Below are 7,010 nucleotides of genomic sequence, written 5' to 3' on the forward strand. Positions count from 1 at the left end.
GTTATCTCTGTAGTATAAAAAACTAAAGAAGTTAGAGAGATCCAAAATGCACAATACATACTGTGAAAGTGAAAGGAGAGGAACTGTCTAAAAAGGGAAGGCAGTGGCCATCGTTAATCTATTATCATAATTTAAAACCCATGTTGTTTTCATTGCTGTGTATGGTTTGGTTTTATTCTGTTTCAGTTTGTCTAATTGCATTATATTTGATGGTGTGGACAGTTATTTCAAAGATAACAAAATATATTATGGCAGCCATTATTGATTTCCTATTATCTTATTTTGAAGTCCTGTATTGTTTTCATTGTTTTGTTTTGACTGATTTTATTCTATTTTGTTTTGTTTAATTGTATCATGTCTAATGGTATAGGCAACTACTTTGAAGATAACAAGATGCATTATGATACCCACTGTGGTTTTACTATTATCTTGTTTTGAAGTTCTATACTGCTTCCATTGTTTTGTTTTGGGTTTTTTTGTTTGTTTGTTTGCTTCTGTACTATTTGTTTGATTTTATTATGCCTGATGGTATAGGCAATTCTTTTGAAGATAACAAGAAGCATTATGGCAGCCATTATTGATTTTATTGTATTTTGTTTTAAAGTCATGTACTATATGAATTGTTTTGTTTTAATTGACTCTATCCTGTTGAATTCATTTGGTTTTAGTTTTTTCAAAATAAAAAAAGTCAACAATGAATTATCAGAACTGACCCAAACCTGTGAGCAAATGGATTTAATAGATGTTTACAGAGTATTCCACCCAACAACACATACATTCTACTCAGTTGCACTTGAGATGTTCTCTAACATAGATCATATACTAACCCATAGAACATGCGTAAGTAAATGCAAAAGAACTGAAATTATTCCATGTATATTATCTCACCATAGTGCAATGAAATTAAAAATGGGCAACAGAAACCATGAAAACTCCATAAATATATGTAAATTAAATAACATCCTCCTCAACAACTAATGGGTCATAGATAAAGTTAAATAAAAAATTAAACAATACCTACAATTAAATTAAATGAATGTACAACATAACAGAACCTGTGGGCCACAATGAAAGCAATCTGAAGAGGAAAATTTATAGTTGTGAATTCTCACTACAGGAAAAGAGAATGAGCACAATAAATAACATATTACACCTCAAATTTCTAGAAAAAGAAGAGCAAGTCAAGCCTGAAGCCAACAGAAGGAAAGAAATTATAAACAGCAAAGCAAAAACCAATGCAATTGAGATTAAGAAAACAGTACAAAGAATTAATGAGTCATAGAATTGATTATTTCAAAGAATAAATAAAATTGGTAAATCTTATTTAAAAAGCAAAGAAAAGATTCAAATTCATGCAATGAGAATGAAAAAGGTAAAATCAGTTTGGATCCTGTAGAAATTTCAAAGATCAGCAATATCTACTTGGAAAATTTTTACCCTCATAGGATGAAAAATACTGAAGTGGACAGATTCCTAGGTATGCATGAATTACCAAAGCTGAATCAAGAAGTTACAAATATTCTGAATAACCCAGCATCAGTTAGTGAGATTGAAAATGTAATTTTAAAACTTACTGACAAAGGAAAGCCCACATCCTGATTTGCTGCTGAATTTTTCAAGAAATTTAGAGAAGATTTAATGCAATAGTCCTCAAACTCTTTAATTAAATTGAAAGAGAAGCAATATTCCTTAACTTATTCCTGGAGGAAAGTAATTACCCTGATACCAAAACCAGAGAAAGACCTAACCAAAAAAGAGAACTACAGGCCAATTTCCCTAATGCACATAGATGTTCAATAAAATACTAGCAAACAGAATGCAGCAGATCATCAAGAAGATTATACCACACACCAAGTGGGATTTATCCCAAGAATTCAAGGATGGCTCAACATATGCAAATCAATATATGTAATACACTATATTAACAGAGCCAAAAGCAAAAGTCACATCACCATCTCAATAGATGCAGAAAAAAGCTTTTGACAAAGTCCAATATTCATTCATGATAAAACTCTACAGAAAATTGGAATAGATTATCTTTCTTTCAATATGATAAAACCTATCTATGACACATCAATAGCCAACATCATACTAAATGATCAAAAATTGAAAGATTTCATTCTAAAATCAGGATCAAGACAAAGATATCCATCACCACTCCCATTTTATATAGTTCTGGAAACACTAGCTAGAGCAATTAGAAAAGAGAGAGAAATAAAAAGAATAAGGATAGGAAAAGAAGAAGTTAAACTATAATTATTCACAGATGATATGATACTCTACAGAGAAGATCCAAAACATTCCATCAAGAGTACTTCTAGGGGCTGGGGATTTAGCTCAGCGGCATAAGCGCCTGCCTTGCAAGCAGGCAGTCATGAGTTTGATCGATCCCTGGTACCGATAAAAACGAAAAAGACAAAAAAAAAAAAAAGAGTACTTCTAGATTTAATAATCAAGCTCAGTTGCATATCTGGGCACAGAGTCAACACACAGTAGTGTGCCTATACATAAACAATAAACTCTCTTAGAGAGAGAAATTAGGGAAACTACACTCTTCACAATAGCATCCAAAAAAAGGAAATACTTAGAAATCAATCTAACAAAGCAAGTAAAATATCTGTATCCTGAAAATTACAGTACTTATAAAAAAGAGATAGCAGAGGATAGCCAGTTGTTCCCCAGACAAAGGACTTATATCTAGAACATATGAGGAATTGAAAAAAATCAGACCCCCCCACATTCAAAGATCCAATCCAAATATGGGCAATGTAAGGTGAATACACACTTCTCAGATGAAGAAATGCAAATAACAAATAAATACAGTAAAACATGTTCAACATCTGTGGTCATTCAAGAGATGCAAATTAAAACAATGCTTAGGTTCCATCTCACTCCATAAAGAATGGTCAACATCACAAAATCAACCAATAACAAATGCTGGTGGGGCTGTTGATGAAAAGGAACACTTCTCCACTATTTGTGGGAGTGTAGACTGGTACAATCACTGTGGAAATATGTTTGGTGATTCCCCCAAAAAACAGGATTAGAGGTCCCATTCTACTCAGCTATTCCACTTTTGAGTATCTTCCCAGAAGAATTAAAAACATCATACCAGAGCAATGCATGTGTGACTATGTTTATAGCAGCACAATTTATAATGGCTAAATCTTGGAAACAATACAAATGCTCATCAACTAAGGAATGGATAAAAATAATGTGGTATTTTTTATGCAGTAGAGAACTACTCAGATATAAAGAAAGATAAGCTGATGACATTTATAGGTAAATGAATGCAACTTGAGACCATACTCACAAGTGAAACAAATCAGTCTCATGTATAAACACTGTATTGTCTCCCTGATGTGAGAAAAAGTAAGTTCTAAATTGTACAATAGACATTATGAAATAGGAAAAAGTTGTTCAAAGGGAAAAGGAACTAGGATGGGTGAAAGGAGACAGGACAGTAGAGAAAAGAGAAAAAATGCAAGTCAGTTATATTCTTAGTGCCTCTTAATTCATTAAAGAGGAAGATTGTGCTAATATCGATTGCTGAAATGTTTATACCCACATCTTGTTCTGAGCATCTGCTTTAAAGACAACAGCATGTGATACATTAACTATTGTTATTCTCCTATTATTCTGTTATGAAATTTTGTGTTACTTGTTTTACCATAAAATAAAAAACGAATTTGAGTCGGTGTCTGCTGCTTACAACACCCCTGATTGTGGAATTCAGGGCTACAAATCCATGGAACTGTGCAGTGCTTTTAAAGTGAAGTGAATTCCACCTTCCTGTTTCAGCTTATCCATGAGAATTATACCGAATGTTCATTTTCTTTCTATTAATTTCTCTTCAGAGTGCCTCAGTCTTGAGGCCTGGGAACCAGTGAGTGCCAGACCAGTTCTTCCTACAGGACACAGACAGTGTGGGTAGAGAAAATGTGTGGAAGAAGTAGCCCTAGTAGATGACATTTCCTAAGGCTTGGTCATCTATTGTGCAGTTATGAAGGTGCTCCTGCAGACATCACCAGCACAGGCCCCACTGATGTGCAGATATGGGAATAAAGGGAATCCCCCAAAGCTCCATGTTAGGATCTGTCTTAATCACTTAACTCATTTCTGGGACAAAATGCTCAATGCCCATACTTAAGGGAAAAGAGATTTATTTTGCTCATATTTCAGAAGCTTCCATGCTTGCATGGTCGACTGGCTCCAAAGTAAGGTGGCAGGCAGGAAGCAGAGTGATGAGAAGGTAGGGAGATAAACTTTTCCAGGATATGCTCCCAGGCTCCTCTGTCCAGACCCTGCCTTCCAACAGCAAGTCATCTATATCCCCCTATAACCCAGCTATCTTTCAAACACATGAGATTTTGATGACCATTTTAGATCTAAACAATGACATTCTTCCCTATCAGTAGGCTCATGAGCATTTCTCTATGTTAAATTATTTTAGTCCATCTCTAAGCATCATCAAAGTTTTAATAGTTCCAACGTTCCAGGAAAGTCCAAGTTCAAAGTTTCCTTTGAGACTTAAGACAAACTCCTAACCATGAGTCACTGTAAAAATCAAAAATAAAGTTAAACACTGCTGACACACAATAGCAAAGAAAAAACACTCCTAATCCAAAAGAGAGAAAGAGGAGATGGAAAGGAATGTGACTGAAGAAAAACTGAAACCTGACAAGGCAAACATTAAATCCTGCAGTTTATGTCTGATACATGGGGCAAGTTAGGGCAAAGAGGAGTGAAATTCCAAAGGGCTTGGGCAACACCATCTCAATGGCATTGCCAGTTGCTATCTTTTTTTTTAAAGAGAAAAAAGAAGTCAGAAAAGAAAAATAAAAAGCAAAAGAGATAAACAACAACAATAAACCCAAAACAATAACAATATAGGTTTTCAAAACAGAATGAAAGAAATTTAACAATGGTAGTTATATTGCATATTGTTACTTTTTTTCAAAGAAAAAAAGAAAAGAAATTTTTTAAAAAGTAGAAAAACATTATAACGCCCATTCTCATTGACTTTTATCTACTTTTGAAGACCTACAATGTCTCCAATGGTTTGGTTTTGTCGGTTTTGTTCTTTACTGTTTTGTTCAATTGTATTATAACTAATGGTATAGGCAATTCTATTAGAGATAGTGGGAGGCATTATGGTAACCATTGTTGATCACCTTGTATTATGTTTTTATATTATCTATTATGTCCACCCTTTTGACTTGACTGATTCTGTTCTGTTATGTCTCATTTGGTTTTACTCTCTTCCAAAAAAGCAATAAGAACCGTGGGAGCAATGAAACCCAAAATGTGTAATAATCATTGTACAAAAGAGAGGAAAAGAAAGTGCTCTAAACTATATAACTGCATGTATATTTAAGTGTATAAGATAGAATATGATACCACAGAGTTTTATTGGATCATTGAACAGAACTGTTTGCAGTATCATTGATGGAATGTCCACTTTACAAGCTTTAATTTTGTGACTTGAATAATTATTTCTAAGATGACAATATGTAATCCATTAACTAGTGATTTCCTACTGTTCATTTTTTTTTCTGCAAATCTGTATAACTTGTACCCTTTCTCTGCTTTTTTTTTCTTTTCTCCTTAAATAAATCAAAAAAAATTTAAAAAAAATTTTAAAAAAGTAGAAAAACAGAAAAAAGGTAGAACAATACAGAACTAAAAAAAAAAATAACATCATAAAATCGCTAGTTGTCATCTTAAAAATAGCTACCAAAGTCACAAAATCAAAGCATAAAAAGTGGCTGGACACTCAGTTAACACTGTAAACCCTTCTGTTCAATGACCCAACAGAAATTCAGTAATGTGGTCATCTATCTTACACACTATACATACCATTATAACTTTAGAGCACCTCCTTCCCTTTCACTTTTACAATATCTATTATAATTTTGGGATCTCATTATTCTGTCAGTTCATATTATTGTTTTATACTACAGAGACAATGTGATATTTACTAATGTGAGTCTTATTCCACTAATGACGATATTCTCAAGTTGCCACCATTTACCTATAAAGGCCTCAAGATCCTCCTTTTTTATAACTGAATTGTATTCCATTGTATAAAAATACCACCTTTTATTCAGCCACTCTGCAGTTGGTGGGCAATTTGGTTATTTCCAAAATTTAGCTATCACAAATTGTGCTGCTGCTATGAACATAGATGCACACATATATCTCTGTGACATGGCCTTTTCAATTTTTCTGGGAAAATACTCAGGAGGAGAATAGCTGGATTGAATGGAAGCTTCAATCCTAGTTTTTTGAGGAATCTCCATACTGATTTCCACAGTGGTTGCACCAGTCTGCATTCCTACCAACAGTGAAGAAGTGTTCCTTTTTCCCGCATCCTCGTCAACATTTGTTATACGTTGTTTTATTGATGGTGGCTATTCTTTATGGGGTGAGGTGAAATCTCAGTGCTGTTCTAATTTGTATTCCTCGAATGACCGGTAATGGTGAACATTTCTTCACGTATTTATTTGCCATTGTGTATCTTCATCTGAGAACTATGTGTTCATCTCCGATGCCCATTTTTGGAGAGGGTCTTTGAATTTGGGGGGTTTGATGTTTTTCAATTCTTTATATGTTTTGGATAGAAGTCCTTTGTTTGAGGAATTGTTGGCTCAAATTCTTTCCCATTCTGTGGGGTTTTTTTTTCACTCTGTTGGTGATTTCTTTTAAAGTGCAGAAACTTTTTAGAAATATGAGATCCCAGTTGTTTCTTTGAAGTATTTCCCGTGTGGTTTGCATTTTATTCATGAATTCTCTGTCTACCCTTATGTCTCCAAGATTTCTACCTACCTTGTCTTCCAGTAGATTTAGTGTTTCTGTTTTAATATTTAGATCCTTGATCCATTTGGACTCTTAATGGCCTCTCTCTTGGGCTGACTCAACTCACTACCAGTGGCTTTCCTCAGCAGACATTCCACAGTCCCAGTTCTTCCACCTTCCTGGGGTCTCCACTGCACTTTTTGCTTTACTCT

Source organism: Cavia porcellus, unplaced genomic scaffold, assembly GCF_034190915.1.
Source record: "Cavia porcellus strain 051 isolate PalLab524CR breed Dunkin Hartley unplaced genomic scaffold, mCavPor4.1 scaffold_2, whole genome shotgun sequence".
NCBI lineage: Eukaryota > Metazoa > Chordata > Mammalia > Rodentia > Caviidae > Cavia > Cavia porcellus.